The sequence below is a fragment of the Ixodes scapularis genome, unplaced genomic scaffold (genome assembly GCF_016920785.2).
Source record: "Ixodes scapularis isolate PalLabHiFi unplaced genomic scaffold, ASM1692078v2 PGA_scaffold10__122_contigs__length_95168666, whole genome shotgun sequence".
NCBI lineage: Eukaryota > Metazoa > Arthropoda > Arachnida > Ixodida > Ixodidae > Ixodes > Ixodes scapularis.
In genome coordinates, this window is record NW_024609836.1 from 35,735,945 (window position 1) to 35,755,335 (window position 19,391).

Genomic DNA, 19,391 nt, shown 5'->3' on the forward strand with positions numbered 1-19,391 from the left:
GTTGTTCCGCCATTATGCAGTGCTTCCTACCTTCTAATAATCAACACGTGACTTTCGAACGGGGTCTATGTGACACGGTATTCCCTGGTTAACAGAACAACAAGGCAGAAAAACAAACATGTGTATGTAATTTTTAACGCACAATATTTTCTAGAATCTTATCCGCAACGCGCAATCGAATATTTTTTTTCACGTCAGAAAGAAAATAGGGAAATAATGAGCTGGCCCAGTAAAATAAACACCGAAAGAAATTCCTGCCTTCAACACGGAGTTCCCACGGCTTCTAGATATTACTCTCGAGAGCATTTGTTCTTCCAGCGGTACACTGTAACATATAGATCGCATTTTGTATTTCCTCAAATATTTGAGAGAAAAAACACTAAAGAGATATGGGGTGTTAGTAAGCAAACTTCGGTAATAATCTTAATATAAAATTATTAGAAAATGTTTTTTTTTTTTAGACTGTCTTAGAAAAACGGCGGGAATAACATTGCACCATAGTTTGCCAGAACCACCTACACCGGTCCGTTATTTAACCGAAGGGTATTATGTATACAATTTCACTAACACACATTGTACTATAGGCGCTCCTAAGAGAACGACATGGCAACAAAACTAATTCAAAGGCGTTGCAATTCTATAGAAAACTTACGTACCGCTTTCTTGCTTCGAGAAACTTGAAGTGGCGATTGCTAGTCCGATGTGTGGAGAGGTAGGTGGCTTTTTTATATCCCAGATTGTAGGCGTATTACTCGCATCGCGCGATTGCATCAAACCTTTCCCGCCAATGGCAGCTTTGGAAGCCGGCGGGAGGAGACAAAAACTGCACCTGTACACGTAGCCCTTACATTCGATTCAAAGAGCATTGTGCAGAACTTAAAAGAAAAATACAGCAAAAAATGGGCGTCTGAAATTTCTTTTTTTCTTTTTTTTTATTGCATTTTATATTTTCGTGAAGTTCTTGGACCGTATTTAGTTCTTCGAATATTTTTCGGAATAAGCGTACTGTACACCTCTAAAACATAATATTCTACGCTGTGTGCACCACGTAGAGGCGCCGACTATGCAAGGCTTTGTCTTACAGGACTGTTTCTTATACCCAGAAATGTCCAGGGTAATCTTTAAGATAAAGCTGGACAGTGTAGTCCATTTCACTAAAAGTGCATCGTCACGGCGCTTATCCTTCCTACGGGTTTCTTGTCAGTTATACCCGAGAAAAGCAATCAAGTAAATGCACCGCATTGCTGCGTTTTTTTTTTTTTGTTTTTGTTTTTTTTTCTGCGCGTGATTGATTTAGCCGTTGATAGCAAGCCCACGAAGACAACGAGCTCACGAGGACAGTGATCGTGCACTTTTGTCGTTGGTCGATTGGCTACAATACGGTGGAAGGCAGGACGAGTGCGTGGTACATGTTAACGGTCAAATAAACAGCGCCAGAAAAAACGAAGGACAACTATACTCCGCGACAACTTTTCTTGGCAATGCAGCGGAAGGTACAGGCCCGCGTCCCCTCTCCCATTTTGAGTGTACGCAGGCAACGCAGGCTCTCCTCCTCCCCCGGAAATGGGGGAGGAGGAGAGCCTGCGCACACTCAAAATGGGAGAGGAGACGCGGGCCTGTACCTTCCGCTGCATTGCCAAGAAAAGTTGTCGCGGAGAATAGATGATGCACACGCTCGAAGCGCTGGAACACATACAAGAGCCCAGTGTAAAAGAAAGGAACTGCAATATGGCGGAATCGTAGCATCCTCTGCAGTCGAACTTAGAGTGAAACGAATATAGCGAACCCCACAATGACAAACAGTCTTGTGCTGCTGCCCCAAAGCTCCAAGCGGTGTCCCGAGCATGATCTGGAAGGGAAACAATTTGCGTTTTCGAAGAAGACGATACAAACGACTCCTTGGAGTGGTTACTCCGCCAGCTAAAAATTAACTCTTCACCCACGTAGCTGCGAAGCTGTGCCTAAATGAATGACGTGAACGCTCTTGAAATTTCGATTCAGCTCCGGGAAAAGTGCTTATTTTCATATATATATATAACTGACGAAGGCCGGACTCCGGCCGAAACGTTGAAGTATAAACCGTCCGTTGTTGCTGTTTTCACCAAGGTTTTTTTTTCTTCCCAGTTATATATATATATATATATACGAGATATGCCCGGTCCGTGTAGTTTAGAAGCAATCTGTAAAGGTACTGCCGGTACAAATTTTGTGGAACAAAAATCAAAGATTACTATTGAAAGGTTATGTCTGATGACGTGATGTATCTAGATGTACTAGACCTCTTAAAACCCTTTACGGGTTTGCTGAGTCATTAAACGCGCATAACATCGGATAAAAAACAACAAAAAACTACAGGTTTGATTTTTATCGAAACCGGGTTCTAATATTAATTATTGTTTTGCTTTTTACAATACTTCAATGATGCACTCTTTCAATTTTACACTATAGACTCCTTTTAAAAGACTGGCCTCTGTTGGCACCTGTAAAACCCCTGCACAATGGCGGACTGAAATCGTAGCGCCACGGCACACTTTACGCGTTTAGTTGGAATAGAAAAAAAACACATTAACAAAAAAAAAAAAAAGGCGATGAACGCAGTGACGTTTCACTTTCGACGCTGTTTGATTGGTTCCTCTGCTCCTAGCGTCGGCCGCGCTGCGACGTTCACTATCTTATGAAATGACTTGCAATCTCCACGATGTCAGTTGTTCCGCCACTGGGCAGTGGTTCCGATCTTCTAATAGTCGGCCCGGGAATTTCGAAAGGGGTCTTTTGCGTTTTTAAACACGTTTCTTGGTTTATTCCTGGTCGCTCCCTCAACGACATAACGCCGACGCCTTGAAAGGCGTCAAAGCGGGATGGTCAGAATGCATATCTCTTCCGCTTGTTTTAGGAATAAAAAGCGAGCCAGTAAATTGCCTCGGTGAGAAGCTACTTATTCCCATAAAAATGCCGCACCCCCCCCCCCCCCCCCCACGTCCCCCGCAAAAAAAACAAAAAACAACAACAACAACATAAAACCCTACACGAGATTTGTAATAATTCAATCGTAAGAGTTGAAAAAAAAAACGTTCAAAGTTCAGTCTGTATTTTTTATTTTATTTGGCAGCTATCATATGGTAGAACAATTTCAGATTACTAGAATGCCCAATGATTCAATCGTAACTGAGTTGCAAGAAACAGTTCAAAAGCTATTCTGCTTCTTTTTTTCTTCTTTTTATATCACATTTACGATACAATCATCACAAATTTACTTGATTTTATTATTTGTGTATTTACACGATGATAAGTGCTTTTTCGTACCTGTCCTATATTCACCTGTTTTTATTCGCAAACCAAGCGGAAGATGTCTCCGGATTATCATCCTCTTACGCCAGTCAAACCTCAGGCGTTTCTTTCGGTGGAGAAGCCATGAGTAGTAAACTGAAATCGTGTTTAAAGACCCGGTAGCACCTAAAGTGAAAAGACAAAGTCTCAGTTTCTATGTGAATAGGAATTAGAGCTTTCAGGACCGGAGAAAAACTTTGCGCATCGTACCACACGGCCGGAGGTGGCCAAATTACATTTGCTTTCCAAATAAATAACATTACTAATTAGTAATTACCTTGCCTGACACAACTAAAATGTAATTAAGTTACATTAAAAATTCCCACAACAAACTGTGCTTCATCACAATTACAAATTTTTCCCAAAGTAATTATTTGCTTTCGACTTACTTTTTTTTTAAATTTCTTATACAAGAACTATTATTACTTTCTTGCTACATATACTTTTATTTGTTTCATGAACACTTTATTTGCAAAATCCGCTGTTTTGCAGTCTGCCACACCAGGCTTAAAGCATGGCTAAGCTTGTCGTAATAAATGTAGATATGTAATAAATGTCCTATCACCTTGTCTGACCTAAATTTTTAATCTGTTTGCGGCTCGGCGTGTTTCCAGAAAATATGCAGATAGCTAAGGTCAGCGTTTTGTGCAAAAAGGGTGACAATAGCATGGCAAACTACAAGCCTATTTCTATGTTACCCGTGTTTTATTTCGGCAATTTTGTTTTTGTTGTATGTTGAATTATGCAAAGAGTTCACAACTCCACCCTCGAGGTCACAATAGTCCAACGTATCAGTTATTTTTCTGAGTTATACTGTTGTAAGACTGTTAAGCACCGGGTCTATTTAACGACTCATTCATAAGCTTCTCCTGCAAAACATTGGTTCGAGTTCTGCATCTTTTCCGAGTTAAGGTAGAGACCCTGAAAGAGAAGTGGTCGAATTCGACGTGGAGCTAACTTTTTGCCCTTATATACACGACAACCGACCTTCACGGTACGTGTCAACTAGAGGTTTTGTGATGTACTTTATTAGAGGCGGTTCAACTGGAAGGTTATTATTAGTAAAACTTAAATGTTCACGCTTCCAGCCGAGTACTACCGTCATCGTTTAAGCTGTTGGGTGAAGCGCTAAAACACGAGCAATGATTGTAGCAAAAACAATCACGGGTCAAAACACACAGAGTAATAGATGCCAAACATGAAATGACGTAAGCATTGACGTAGATGCACCCTACCGCATGACATTCTTGCTGGCTATCTGACTTCCTTGGCCCGTCTTTTATTGTATATTGAACTAAAGGTTCTTAACACGACCAAATAATTTTTCAGCGGGAACTGTATTGGTCTTGAATAGAAAAATAACGCCTGTTTTCGCATCTTCAAGGGAAACTCTACTCCAAGACCTCGCCGAGTGTTAGCTCGCTAGCATAAGATACTCAAATTATTGTGCGCAGTCTACTGCGAAACTTTCTTCTATCGAGTTCTCGTTGTATAGTCACCTATTGTACTCTGAAAGGTAGACAGTTTTAATTAGGGTTGTGCGAATATTCGAAATTTTGAATAGTAGTTCCGAATATTACACTATTCGATATTCGCTTCGAAAAGAACTGCACTATTCGCGTTTTTCGAAGTGTTGATTACGGCGGGTTAGCCCCGTTGAGTGCGCGTCTTACCAAGCACTGGTGCGCTGCGGAGAAGCAAAACCCGCGGAAGTGAGCTCCGTGGGTGTTGCTTCTCCGTATTACATTGGTGCTCGCTAAGAAGCGAACTTAACGGGGAAATTCGCCGTGATAAACAATATCGTAATTGCATGCTCAAGGAAAGCATACATTCAAAGCGGGATGGTGCACCTGTGCCGACTGTATTTGAAAATAAATGGAAACTTTGTTTCCATTTATATACACACATTTCGTAGCTCACGTCCTTTATTTCTTTTTTTTTTTTTTTTGCGTTCAAATGTTTCTTTAACCGATCGTAAAGATGCACGACGGGGTCATTTTCATCCAATGACAGGACGGGCATATTAGCAATATATGAGCACCACCGAAATGCTAGCAAACCTTGAACACACTGTACATTCCTTTTGATCGTTAGTTTGCTTAGAATCGTTGCTCGCTTTCACAAACCTTCCTTGAAACAGAGGTTTGGGCCTGAAATAGAGCGAAGTTTAACATCGTTCAGTGGTAAAAGAAAAATGCTGTAACTAAAGAAATTACACTTTCACAATAGTAATAAAGGTGCATACTATCCGGTACAACCGAAATGACAAAAGCTATTCGTGTTATTTTTCGGCGAAGAGACAAAATTCACGCGCGTTTTCCCACAGGAATACACAGGGAGGCTGGAAATGTAGACTGCATGCTGTCTGCTTCAATTTGCAACCGGAAGTCCCGTAGACACTAGCGCCAGCTGAGCCTCTAGCGTTTATTGTAATAACTCTATGAATGGAACATGATCGCCCTGTGGCGACCGCTATTGGTCCAGCCACCAATCTTATCAGAGTATATAAAAGAAATTGACTCGCATCACGTTCTCTTTCCCAGTTTCTTCGTGCTGCTGGTTACCCGTCTCAGTGACCTCCAAAGGTGAGTTAGGCCTAAATCTTTTTTTTTTTTTTGTTGTTTTTTTTGCGCTTCCAGCGTTTTTTGACTAAGTGATCTTGCTCGTTATCGCGTGTCGTGCTACAAGTTTGATGTTCGGATTCTCGTACGCTGCGTGCACTGTCTTGTTTTCAACTCCGCAACGTCGGAGTCGTAAGCAGGAACGTCTGAAAGCCTCCAAGCTTGCGTTATTTCGTAGACTTTCCGAAGTAAGCCAGGGCGAAGGGGCCTTTCCGAAGTAAGCCATAGGTCTAGCTTCGAGCAGGCCGTGGGAGTCGTCGCCACCAATGGCGACGGCTACCCGGATACAAGGAACTGAGGCCGAATTCCCCCTCAAGGGGCCGGCCCTACCTTTCCCATGTAGGTGTCAATGTGCCCCCGGCGCACCCTTGAGAGTGATAATGGACGCGAGTGCTACCGGCCTCCCCAGGCGCGTCCATATCTCCGAGGTTACATATAAGCCGGCCCCGAAAGAAGGCCGGGGGCTCTCATCGGCGGAGGCACTGGCTCTACGGAGCATGGTTTTTTTTTTTGTGGGCCTCCGACTTCCCGTGAATCTATCTATTGCGGTAGCGCTGGAAACCGACCGATACTGGCAATTGAGCCAGCGCCCAGACTTTTCCTGTCTGAGAGGGAAGCGTGTTAGCATTTGAGTCAATAAACAAGTCAAAACGGACTCACTGCGTTGGCGTTGTCTCTCGACCACCGGTGCCCAAAAAGGCAGTCAATGGACGGACACGGCCGTAGCCACGCAAAGATCAGACTACGGAGTGGGCATTTACCTCAGTGAGGACCAGGGGTAAATTTGACAAATCCCACATCTGTTAGGACATGTTATAACTTTAATTTCAAAGAGTATAAAGAATATTAAAGATTTCCTTTTTTATGATTTTCAAAATAATGCACATTTCGCTAAATGCCTCTGTGTGAGCAGTTCTTGTAAGTTTCTCCCGCCATGGGCTGCTGACGTTTAGCAGGCCACACAGGGTTGCCTGGCGAGGGCTCCCAGCATGCCCAGGATGCAGAAGATCCGGCCGAATTCCTGGTGACGCAGGGAGTTCAGTACCTCCGTGGTGGAACTCCGGGGGTTCGCGCCGGTGTTAGCCGGGCGGCGATCTTCGCGAATGCGGGCCATGATGTCTTCCAGCTTGCGGTAGAGCTTGTAAACGAGCAGAAGGAGCACCCTGTCGATCGAAGGTACGGTTTGTGCCACTGGTCTGGCTGGCTCTCTGACGATAGAAGACACTTATCATACACCCAGCTGGCTTCCCGTTCCATGTAGGCCACGAAATGAACTTTCTTCGAACAAAAAGAAGTTGGCACAATATTTGCGGCATAAGACTCATTTTAATTTAGGGGGGATTCTGAAACGTGCTTCTATTTCGGCGCGCATTTCCAACATAGAAGCGGTGGTGAACAGTTATAGGAGCATTAGTACTTAAAGCGAGACTGGAGCGACATAAATAATGCGCAAACACGTTTGTGTAACGGGGAAGTGTTTGAACCCGAAATGTGTCTTATGAGTCTTGTTTTTATAAGAGAAGAGGTATGAACAAGCGCCATGACGCAGCGTCACGATTGAAGGAGCCACACGCCGGGATTCGTTACACAACCTAGTTATCGGGCTAAATTTAGCGGGGAAATCAACGTGACTTCACGTCACGTGAACTAAACGCCAAAAAAGTTTCCCCGCTAAATTTAGCGAAGGACATTTGTCGTCACGTGAATAGAGGAAAGACAGTGTTTGCACACTGTCTTTCCCAATCGATATTTCGCTACAGCGTCACGTACATGTTTAATGAAATTAAAAAAAAAACGCGACTGCTTGAAACTGAAAGCGAAACTGTACCGGGACAGAAGAAATCTAGAGGAAGAGATATTTCCCGGAATATCACGTGGCTACACCCTACCGCATTTTTTTTTTTTTTTTTTGTGTTCCTTTGTTTGGTTCTGCGAAGCAGAGGAAAAAGGTGCGCCTCGCAAGGACAACGCAAAAGTCAGACACTTCGTGCTTGACGGTTGCGTGTGTTTCAAGCTCTCACAAATTCCTGTTTGTCAGACGAGCAATGTCCTCAGCCAGGACAATGGGCGACGACTCGGCGAAGTCTTCATGTGAATCATCTTGGTGGTCGGGCGTGTAGTACCCCTACAGACTCTTTATGATAGAACGTTCTATAGTCTTAACTCAATCTAATAGCTCTAAGCATCCTAAAATAAACCGAAATTTTATGTATGTGAGGCCGAGTTTCGTATTAAAAAGTGATCAAAGATCCTGACACTTACCGTTGGCGCAGAACTACATATGGTGAGCCATCGCGCTATTTACAGACAAGCTCGTGTTCGCACAAAGCACGTGGCCAGATGAGCGGAAGCGTCTGCGCATGCGCCGTGCGCCGACAGCGGCCACCCCACTGGCATGACGTCAAAGCCGCTCTCAGCTACAGCCATTGACGAGTGACTTTCCTCCAGCCCAGGGATTGCGGAGGGCCAGAGTCCAGTAAAGCGGAGTCCTGTGACACACTGACGGAACATTGGAGGCGGAAATGACCATAATGTCACATATAATCATTGTGTTGTGTGTATGTTTACATGGGCGTACCAACCTGGGGGGCAATGGGTGCACTTGCCCGCCCCTCCCCCCTCCCCCCAGTGTTAACGGGGGGGGCAAGGCATGTGTTTTGAACCCCTGAAACTGCCGCCACTGGGCAGTTTCGGTGCCGCCCCTAGCAGGCGGCGCCGAAAGGATACCAAGGGCACCGCCCCCCGGCCCTGGGGGGGTTAGGTTTGCCCCCCACTCAAAAACAAGTTGGTACGCCACTTTATGTTTATACAGCCGGAAGTTAGTCATCCCCAATGGGCGTCTGGTGTCTCAGCTGTAGACGAGAAAGTTAGCTAGTGCTGTATAACCGCCAGCCTGGATATTTAGCGTGTGCCACGCAGTAGTGACGCACGCCGGTACGATGCTCATCAAGGTCGAAACGGGCTGGGGTGGGGATTGAACCCAGGATACCTGGGTTCAAAGGGGGGCAGGTGGAGGGGGGGGGGGGGGGTTCAGCCCTTCCCCTCCTTCTTCCTTTTTCGAAATCCAGCCGACCCTGTATTGTACGCATGCATTCGCTCCGGGCTGCGGTGCGCTAACACTCACGGCCACCGATCCCTCCATGTCATACATACTGGTCATGTCCAAGTTATAGCGCCTAGCGAGGAAAACAACCGAGCACGACATCTGAATATTAAAGATAGGTCCAGGATGACCTCCATTACGGACTTCGTACGAATGTAAAAAAAGAAGTTTATTGCTGAAATTAGTAGAAATTTCTCTAACCCTCTGCCGTCCTCCTGCTTCCACTTGGCATTTCAAAAAAGACCAATCTCAAGCCTTCCATGTATGCGGGAAGCCGCCATAATTGTAGTTATAACGGCATCTTTGGTTAAAGTCATAAGTGGCATTTTTGGATGAAGTTCTGCACTTTAAATGTCATGTGGGGAGACAAGAAAAAAGCCATATAAATGCAAAATTACTGTACTCTAATAACTAACACCTTGGAGCAAAAGCGAGCAGACACAAAACGCCCAAGTGAGACCCATACAATTGCCAACCTTTTTGCAAAGTTAGGTCTTTCTTATGATAGTTATGGATCGGGTAACCGATCCATAACTATCATAATTTTTCTAGAAAGTCGAATTTTCTGTCAGGGAAACCTCCTATAGTCGCCGTGGTCATTGCTTAGTCGCATGTTTCAAATTCGAAAATATATGTGTGCCATTGAATTTTTTACTGGACATATTCATACTTTTTACACGAAGAACTAACAACAGGCTGGAATTCATAAAACACATCAAGACAAGCAAAAATCGTTGCATTTTAATATTGCTCTGAGATTTACCACATTCAAAGAAACCGCTTGCAGGTTGACGATAAATAATGAACTGAAAAAAGGTTTCATCGGGGAACTTGTGCAAGAGACAAAAAGGAACAACAAACGTCCAAAAAGAAGCAGTGAGTGTCGACAGCGGCAGCAGCGAGCGACGTTGCGTCGGCGTGGAAGCTGGCTTGCGCGAGGGCGAATGAGTCGGCGAAACCGCGCTCGGCTCATCGTTTACACTTTAAATCTCTCAAATATTTGACCGAAAAAGTTCGGGAGTGAACTAGGGCGAGACTGACGAAACAATTTCATTCTGTCCTCTGTATCTTGTACACTCGGGCTACAAATAAACACGAGGAAAGATTAAAAACGAACCGCTCACCAAGGTTGGGCATAAATACTCAAAAATGTATTTGGAAATACAAATACTGGGATACATTAAAACAGTAGCTAAAATACTGGTACTGAAATATATCTCTAGAAATGTATCGCGATACGTATCGGAAATACATTTTAAATAGAGGCAAAAAATATTTGGAAATACAAATACAGGAATACATTTTAGAAAGGGAAGAAATACAAATACAGAAATACTGATACTGCACTACATTTTTTTTTCAAATTTGTTTGAGACGCCAACTTAGATGAAGATTCAAGTAGAAGATTTTGGGCCCAAAATTGCTGTCCCGTAGGCTTGGCACTTTGCCTTGAAGGTAGTGGTTTCGGACGACGAGAAGTCTTCAATAAGCTCAAAAAAAGTCCCTTCCCTAAAATCCTGTCTGTCTGACGAGGGATGCAAGAAGACTTCGACCTCCAAATCAATTCTGTCACCCTGAATTTCATCAAAACGTCACCCCGGCCCTGTCCGATAAGGACGCCCCTGTCAACATTGATCACATGACGTCACGGTGGAATGAACTAGTATTCTTTATCTGTAGGTGTGGCCTTGAACATGACTTTCGCTGCTGTGTGAAAGGATAATGCGTACTTTCGTTGTAGGTTACCTCATTGAAGTTCGTGCAGGCAGTGTAATTTGGAATTGTCGAGAATAGTGGACCACCTGAAGCATCCTGGAACAGATGTCTTATCTTCTGTTACGGTTGAAAAACAATACTGTGGCATCCCTCTTGTGAAGGTCCCTTCTGCCGACCCTCCGCCCCCGACGCATGGATTGCAGTTCTCAAGTTTCGCCTAGCATCATCCAAACAGAGACCTTATATTGCCGGCACAGGTCCGAGCTCTCCGAGAAACAGCGCGCTCGAAGCAAGTCGGAGGAGTACCAAGTTTGGGTCGGCACTGCGAGGCCAAGTCTGGCCTCCGTCCTGGGTTTCGGATCACCAGAACAGCGGGTCACTCTCACGTCGGTTGATGACGTACCCTTGAGCCGTGCAATATTACGGGCGCAGCCGCAGATGCATTCGAATATGCGTTGAACTTCACTGTGTTATGCATCTTACTATTTCAAGCCAACCAACGCCAGGCTCGTGCTGCAACGCACTGTAACTTAGCTTTGCCGGCTGGGTGTACTGTGTATGCTAAGGCGAGAGAGATGGTAAGCAGCGGGCATTGGATGCCAGCAAACAATGACTGAAGAAATCCCTACCTAAGGTCCTGCGGCAGGAGATGCTCTGACTCTACTCCAGGCTCGCCACCTGGTACGAGCCCCCGACTACGCGACACTTCTCAGAAGAGAGAAGAGGACGCATGGAAAAATAGTCTGGAGAATCGGAAGGAACCTTGGTCAGCATGGTAACAATGCCCCAGCATCTCTTTGATCCTGGTGCCCTGAAAAGTAAAAAAAAAAAAAAAAAGCGTTCGAACTTTTTTTTTTTTTTTTTTGGTGGGGGGGGGGGAATATTTTTTAAGAAATGTAACAAAATACATTTCATCCTGATTGTATCACGATACAAAGAAACATTTCAAATGTATTTCAATACAGGAATACAGATACTGGTGGAAAAAATGTATCGCGATACAGAAATACAGATACGAAATGTATTTCTGAAATACTATCGCGATACTGCCCCAACCCTGCCGCTCACTTCCCTCAACTAACATTTTCAAGTCTAGGAAATCTCGCAGTGAACTTCCTTTCGCTACAGCACGTATGTATCTGCGAACATGTGTGTTCAAGATGAAAACCGTAAAGTCACACGTGGGGTTTTCAGATTGACGTCAAAGCTTCCAAAATGTTTTACGAATTTCAGTTAAGTATTTATGTGAATGTTCGCATCTTGGTTTGCTATATTGAGCACCGAAAATCTTACTAAAAAAAGGCCTCGAGAAATCTAACGTTACGTGTGCCTGTGTGCCTGTATCAAATAAAATAGTTGCACATCACTATGAGTGTATGACAGTTTTTCATCCTTTATTTTCTTAAGGTGACCCCCCCCCCCCCCTCCCCTTTCTTCCCGTTTATCCGTCCGTTCCGCTCCATCCCCGTTTTGTGGCGACTTGGCCAGCGGCAGCAAAAGACGTGGACGACGCCTCTTATTGACGATTCGCATTGAGAAAATATTCAACGCGCTTAGCGCACGAATCCGACGAAAACGTGTGTTGCTGATCAAGTCACGTACAGATTATCTGTTTTATTTTGGCAATTTTGTTTTTGTTTTATATAGAGTTATGCAAAGAGTTAACGACTTTACCCTTGAGGCCTCTCGTCCAACGTATCGGTTCATTTTGTGAGTTGTACTGTTGTAAGACTGTTAAGCACATTGTCGATCCCACGTTTCTGACAGTGCACATGGAAATGTACTGGTAGAAACTATATTAGGGGGGATGCTGAAATGTGAGCCTTCTGTGAAACAAATTGCCAGAATTTACATAAACATCAGTTCCCTGTGATGGAGACTAGGTTTGTGTCCACTGCTAGCAGTTTCTTTTACATTCTCATATCAGTGTACCACTTAATATAATTTCTTTGGCTTTACATGAAATTCTGGTTATCGGGTGCTTCAAGTGTCCTTTTAGCAGAATAAGCTCACAAGCTTACAAATCACTGGAATCAGAGTAGGAGCTCACCCAAGGTATGCTCACTTTTTCCTAGCAGTATGCACGGAGTGTCCTGAAAACTATTCCGAAATAGAGCTGCAAGCATACCAATGGTATGCTTTTATCATCGCCGAGTATACTCAAAATTGGCCAATTTAACACAAAATTATTACAATAGTAGTATGCATAATAGGCATTGCAGAAGTATACTAGAACTGAGCTACTTTTCCCTAATGATTCATTACTATGCTTCTCGTACAAAACATTGGTTTGAGTTCTGCACCTTTTGCGAGTTAAGGTAGAGCCCCTGAAACAAAAAGTGGCCGAACTCGACGTGGAGTTCGCAGTACTTGCCATCTAGATTTTTTTGTATGTACTTTATTGGAGGCGGTTCAGCAGAAAGGTTAGTATTAGTAAAACCTAAATGTTCACTTTTTCAACCCAGTAATACAGTCGTCGTTTAAACTCTTAGTTGAAGCGCCAAAAACATGACCAATGATTATGGCAAAAACAATTGTGGCACAAAAACATCGAGTAGTAGCTGGCAAACATGACGTGTCGTAAGCGTTGACGATGCAGTTTACCGCATGACGTTGTTGCGTGCATTGTGTCTTTCTTGGTTTGTTTTATTTTATCTTGAAAGGAATGTTCTCAATATACCAAAACACTCTGTCGGAGGAAAATGCGTTGTTCTTCAGTAGAAGAGCAGCACCTGTTTTCGCATCTTCAATGTAAACTCTTTGTACTAGACCTCGCTGATTGTTCGCTCGCTAGCGCAAGATACTAAAGATATTGTACGCTGTTTACTGCGAAACTTTCTCGCCTCCATTGTGTTTCCGTTACGCAGTCTCTTATTGTACTTCGAAAATGAACAATTTTATATAAGAAAAATCAACTTTCGTCAACTGTTATTTTGTTTAGATAGAAGGGACGGGCTCTAAAGCTGCATTCCGCAAATCTCTCGCAGGTGTGTCTGCCCAGCGGCTCCCATAGTTCAAGCGCTGCATATCAATGCAAGACGCCGGATATCTTTAAGCTGAGCAACCTCTTCGTTGTTTTTCTACTCTGTCAAGTGACCACACATGTGCTCGTCAGCCATGTTTATTGCGGGGGCTTTCGTAACCGCGCTGCCGCAACCGGCAGCCGGGGGGGGCCAACCGAAACACCTACAATAGCATAATGTAACATCCTCTATCTTTTGGCATTGTGGGATTATCAGTTTCTTTAAGGTACATAGTCCTTCAGATACCGTATTTTCAGGAATAATAGCCGCGCTGCTTATAAAGAAAACCTGAGAGTTCGCTTCTCCGCGGAGCACGCGGTTTGCCAATTGTTACGATCGACAGCGTGATTCTAGCTGTTTACAGGACAGAAATAACGTCTTTGCGCGAAGATACCATCTGAGAAGGTTGCATTTGTATGGAGACTCGTTTTCTTGATCTAGTTATTCGCTTTGTCATTCATGTGCAACGTGATGATTGGCTGTATATGCGCTTTGCGAGAAAGTAGACACAAGGGCCTTGTTCATAAATAGTACGGCTATTACCCGAGTAAATATGGTAGTTTGCTACTCAGCAGTCACGAAGTGGTCCGATATTTAGGCTGCTTGGACCCTTTGATTTTGCCTTCAGAGGACATTTTGCCGACACAGCCGTCTCCTGCTGGGCCTTTTTCCTGATGGTGGCTTTCGGCCTGGTCGTTGTCCACCTCGGTTTCTTCTTAACCACTCCACGTTGGGTCTAGCACGTTCGCATGACGGCTCTAATTCGCCACAGTACAAACATTTGTATTCGTTTCAACATCATACGATCTATTCTTTGCCCTCTGCACGACTCATTGGAGCCCCAATTTTTCTCCAACCAGGACCAACGCGCTTTTTTGTTTGCATGAATTCTTAGTGGATGACTGTTTTATTCCGCAAATAAAACATAAAAAATAAAATAAATAATAAAAAGAAAACTCTCGTGTTGTCTCATTTGTTTCTACAATCATTTAGGCTACATGTCGCCGTCTGCTTTGCACTCTCTGGTTGTTACCGCGTCACTTTTCTTGTCTGCAACTTTCATCCGTTCTGTTTTGGGGGTGCGCATAGCTCCCAACGAGCGAGTGAAGGTTGCTCTATGATACGGGGAGTATCAGAACAAAAAAAGGTCCACTGACGTTTTCGGTAGGAGTTTCGATGGCGACTGCCAGGCTCAACTGCAACTCTGCTTTGGGTGAGATGCGCCTGAACGAGGAGGTTAACCTCCAAAACGAGCCGCTGACAACAGCGGTGTCATCACCGAAGCTGGCGCTGAAACATCGGTACTCGTGGTGTCTTACACCGCAAACACCGTCGCTTAAAACTTTCTTTATTCGAAAGACATAGCATACGCTGTATCCGGTTTCCTCCGCATTGTTAGCTTGTTTTAGTTGATTGATGCAGTTCTTCTCCCTTCATAGAGACGACTACGGGAACGAAAGCCACGAATACGACAAGTAGATTTCTTCATATTAGAAACGAGCTGATTAAGTAAACCGTTGTCGATTTTAAAAAAAATTAAAAATGTTAGAAAATGTCCTCTTATATATAAAATGTCTTTGAAAAACATTTTTGATATAAATGGAAGGAATAATAAAATATCTCCCGCTTAAATTCCTCTATCCTCTAGCTAAACAGTTGAAGATAACAAATGTAAAGAAGAAAAAAAGGCAACAAATAGTCAATGAAATTAATTAGAAACGATGACTACTAAAAATGTCCAGCCATTTATTTCGTATTAAGCGATGATTTGTTCGATAAGCCGCAACCGCCAATACCAAAAGAATTTGCCTATCCGAATGGCTCGTTCAAATGTGTGGTCGCGTGCCTGTTCGAACGGGCACCCGTATCAAAACGGGCACCGTTTCAAACGGGTGCCCTTATCCCATATTCACGTTTGATCCAAACGTATCGACAGGTTTTCTACCCATTTGAATCAAACGGGTCGTCCGAAACGGTACCCGTATCCCATAATCACGTTTGATCCAAACAGACCGACAGGTTTGCCATCCATTTGATTCAAACGCGTCGACCAGTTTTCCCACCCGCTTAAATTTCAAATGTTTTTTTTTAGTATGGATATGAAAGAAATCAAGCAGTATTTTGATACCTCTGATTACCCTACTGAAAAAAAAAAAAACAGTTGGCGCCTATATGAAAGTAAGCAAGTTCATACCGCTAACTGTTTAGCTATACCGGTCACCAGTTTGTCAAAAGGGTCGCCCGTATGGGTCAAAGGGGTCCCCCGTCTGAGCCATAAAGGTCACCTATTTGAGCAAACAGGTCACTCCTTTGGCAAACGGGTCCCTCGTCTGGTCAAACGGGCCACTCGTTTGAGCAAAGTTGTCGCACGTTTGCTCAAACCGGCGACCATGTTGCAGAGACGGGTGACCGGTGACCGGCAAACTACCGGTTTAATCAAACGGCTCTCCGGAGCCCGTTTGATACTGAACGCACCGATCGGCGGCATGGGCGCGCCTATTTCAGCTGTGGCAGAATGCTTCCGTAAAGCCGCGGGAGCGCCGGTTTATCGGTTTACAATCGTCCGCGTAATGCAAGTAATGATATTTATATATTTGATTGCGCTGATGTTCGCTTATACTGCCACTGCAATAAGCGATTTTTTTTATGCGTGAACGTGCGACGTTGGTGGGCTGATATTTTTTAAAGAACTTTAAAGATTTGGCGCTGTTTGTTTCCTCAATTTACTTATTCAGCTCGAATCTCTCGCGCAGAGGACGCGACCGTGTGAAAGAAAATATTTCTAGACTCCACTTCACTTCAATTCAAGACTCAGCCAGGGTGGAAGATAGACAGGTGGTGAAACGAGAGCCAAATGAGCGACCGGATTGTGTCCCCCTCGGTTTTCTCTTTTTCTGTGGCGCCATCTATGTTGAGCACCGCGAACTCTCACTCCAGGTGGGCGAACGCTGGTGACCGGTTAAACTGATGGAGAAGGTTTCTCGTAGATTTTCAATGGAGGACTGTCGTGCTCTCAGTTTATTTTGCGCACTCTCCCATAGAGTTCCATCCGAATTCGATTACAATTTTTTTCTTCTTGCCGCAGCGCCATCTGTCGCAAATCGGGGGTACCCGCAAGCCACCCGCAAGCAGACGAGTACACAATCCGGTCACGGCGCTGCGGTAGGTTTCTACGGGCCGTTTCCCCACCTGTCTATCTTACACCCTGGACTCAGCGAAGGTAACGCGCGAACCAACGTTACTAAAACACTCAGTTGGGAAACTCGCCGTCGAAACCTGGGCCGCTGGCGTCCACCAAGACCGAGCTAAATGCGACAACAGCGCCACTCTTTGTCACTTGTCTGTACTGTGGTCAATTTGAGCTTTTTGAAAGCCTGTTTTTGCGTAAAAACAAACGAAAAAGACTCTTTTTGTATGAAATTTATTGGAGTTTAGTACAAAAAGAGGGGCGCATTATGTTTTTAAAATCTTTAGTTCGCAAGGTTTTGCGGAACAATTACCATTGTTTTTATACAGCCATGCCTCAGCGGTCCTTTCGGGTAGCGCGTCCAGACCTAGGTGCATTTTAACTTCGGTATTGCGATGCGGCGCGTCCGCCGGGGCTCTAGGGGTGGCACCCCTGTAACCTCCTCCGCTGTATCTGTTCTTAAAGCCAAAATAGAAGTGTCGTGCAGTTCCTCGAGTGGCCGCTGCGGCAGAAATGGTGCCGTTGTGTTCGTCATTAGCTCGGTGTTCGGAGACAGATTGGGGCCACTTTTTCAAAGTTGTCTCTATGGGGGTTTCCCAACTGAGTGTTTTAGTAACGTTGGCGCGAACATAGAGTTATTATAATGTACGCTAGAGGTTCAACTGGCGCTAGTGTCTGTGCGACTTCCGTGACGCAAATTGAAGCAGACAGCAACCAGTCTACTTTTGCGGTGCTCCTGTGCATTCGTATGGGAAAACGCGCGTGCATTTTGTCTCTTCGCCGGAAAGTAACACGGAACACTTTGGTTATTTGGGTCGTACCGAATAGCATGTACCTTGATTAAAAGTGTAATTGCTTTAGTTAGCGCATTGTTCTGCATCAGTGAACGATATTTAACTTCGCTACATTTCAGTCCCAAACGCGTGTTCCGCAGCAGGTGTGTAAAAACAAGCGACGATTCAAAGCAAAACTACAATCGAAACGAACATAGAGTGTGTTCAAGGCTCGATAGCACTCTGGTGACGCTTGTATAATGATAATATGCCAGTCCAGTCACTATATGAAAATGATCCCGTCGTTCATGAGCGGATAAAAACCTTCAAAACGTAGAGAATAAAGTCCGTGGGCTATGAAAGATGTCTCTTCGTATTGTTGTCTCTGCCGGGCAGCTTTTATCGCACTTGTTCTCAAAGATATCGAGCGCGCGGGGGATATTTCGAACGTAGAACAAGCAGCTTCGCTCAGGGCAGTACAGCCAACTGCATTAGTAACCCGTCAATATTTATAAACGAGGCATGTTTTGTTTGTGTGAGCCAGAGTTTCCTAGTTTTGTTTTCTTTTTGGGAGTATGTGTTTGCACGCATCTCTTTTAAGGTTCCTCAAAAATGTTCTTGTTGTAATTTTTTTTTTTGGGGGGGCGGGGGGGGGGGGGGGGGGAAAGAGGTAGGGGATTAGGAGCGGGGGGGGGGGGGGTAAAAAGTACCGCCGCTGGAGGCCACACGCTTTGTCGCGTTTGACCGACGTCCCCAAGGTTAAAATTATGGGCTTAGTTTGGTCAAGAAATCTGTGGAGCGGTTGTTGCTTCCCGCCTGGTGTTGGCGTCAAGTTTGAAGTTTGGGGAAAATGATTCAGTCTGTGTCTGAGTTGGCTTGTTTATCGTGTTTACGAACTGCGGTGGGGGCAGTGGAAAGGGTCGGTGAGAGAGTAGAGTGTTTGGCAGTGTGATGTCATGCGCCGAGGGATGGTGGTTTGGTGTCCTTATAAGCGAGGCAGGGGAAATAAATGTTCAACTGAATTTGAGACCTGTGTCTGTGTTGTCCCCTTTTTTCTTCTCCTTTTGTCCTACGTCTCGGGTTTTACAATGTTGAAAGTTCACCTGCTCGCTTGCATCTTCTCTGTAATTTCTAGGCACAGCACTTCGGCGTGCCGCGAGACCGGCAAATCTTGCTTTCGACGAGTTGTACGTTTCTCCTGGAGAACTGCGCTTTCATAAAATTTTCCACGTGTTCACAACGGCAAATCTCAACGGTTACAGAGTCTTTAATACTTCTGCTGCGAATGACGACGAAGGAGAAGAAAACGTGTCTACCGACGCTGGCAAACCGCAGCAAAAGGCTAGCAGAACTACAGGCAGAACCGCAAAACGTCTACGAGCAAGATGGCCGTCCGGTGGCTTCACTCGCGCTGCGGCCGCTGCGGCGAACAAGCGGGGAAGCGCGATAACACTGATTATTAAAAAGTAGTCATCATATTTTTTTCTGCAGTAAAGACATAGAATGAAGCACTGGAATATAGAATAAAGCACAACAAATAATTACGAAAAAAAATTTTGTTTTTGTTTTGTGTAGCCGGAAGTTAGAACACGCAGAAAACACCAACTTGAGCTGCCAAGCCGACGCCAAGCCAATCCACAC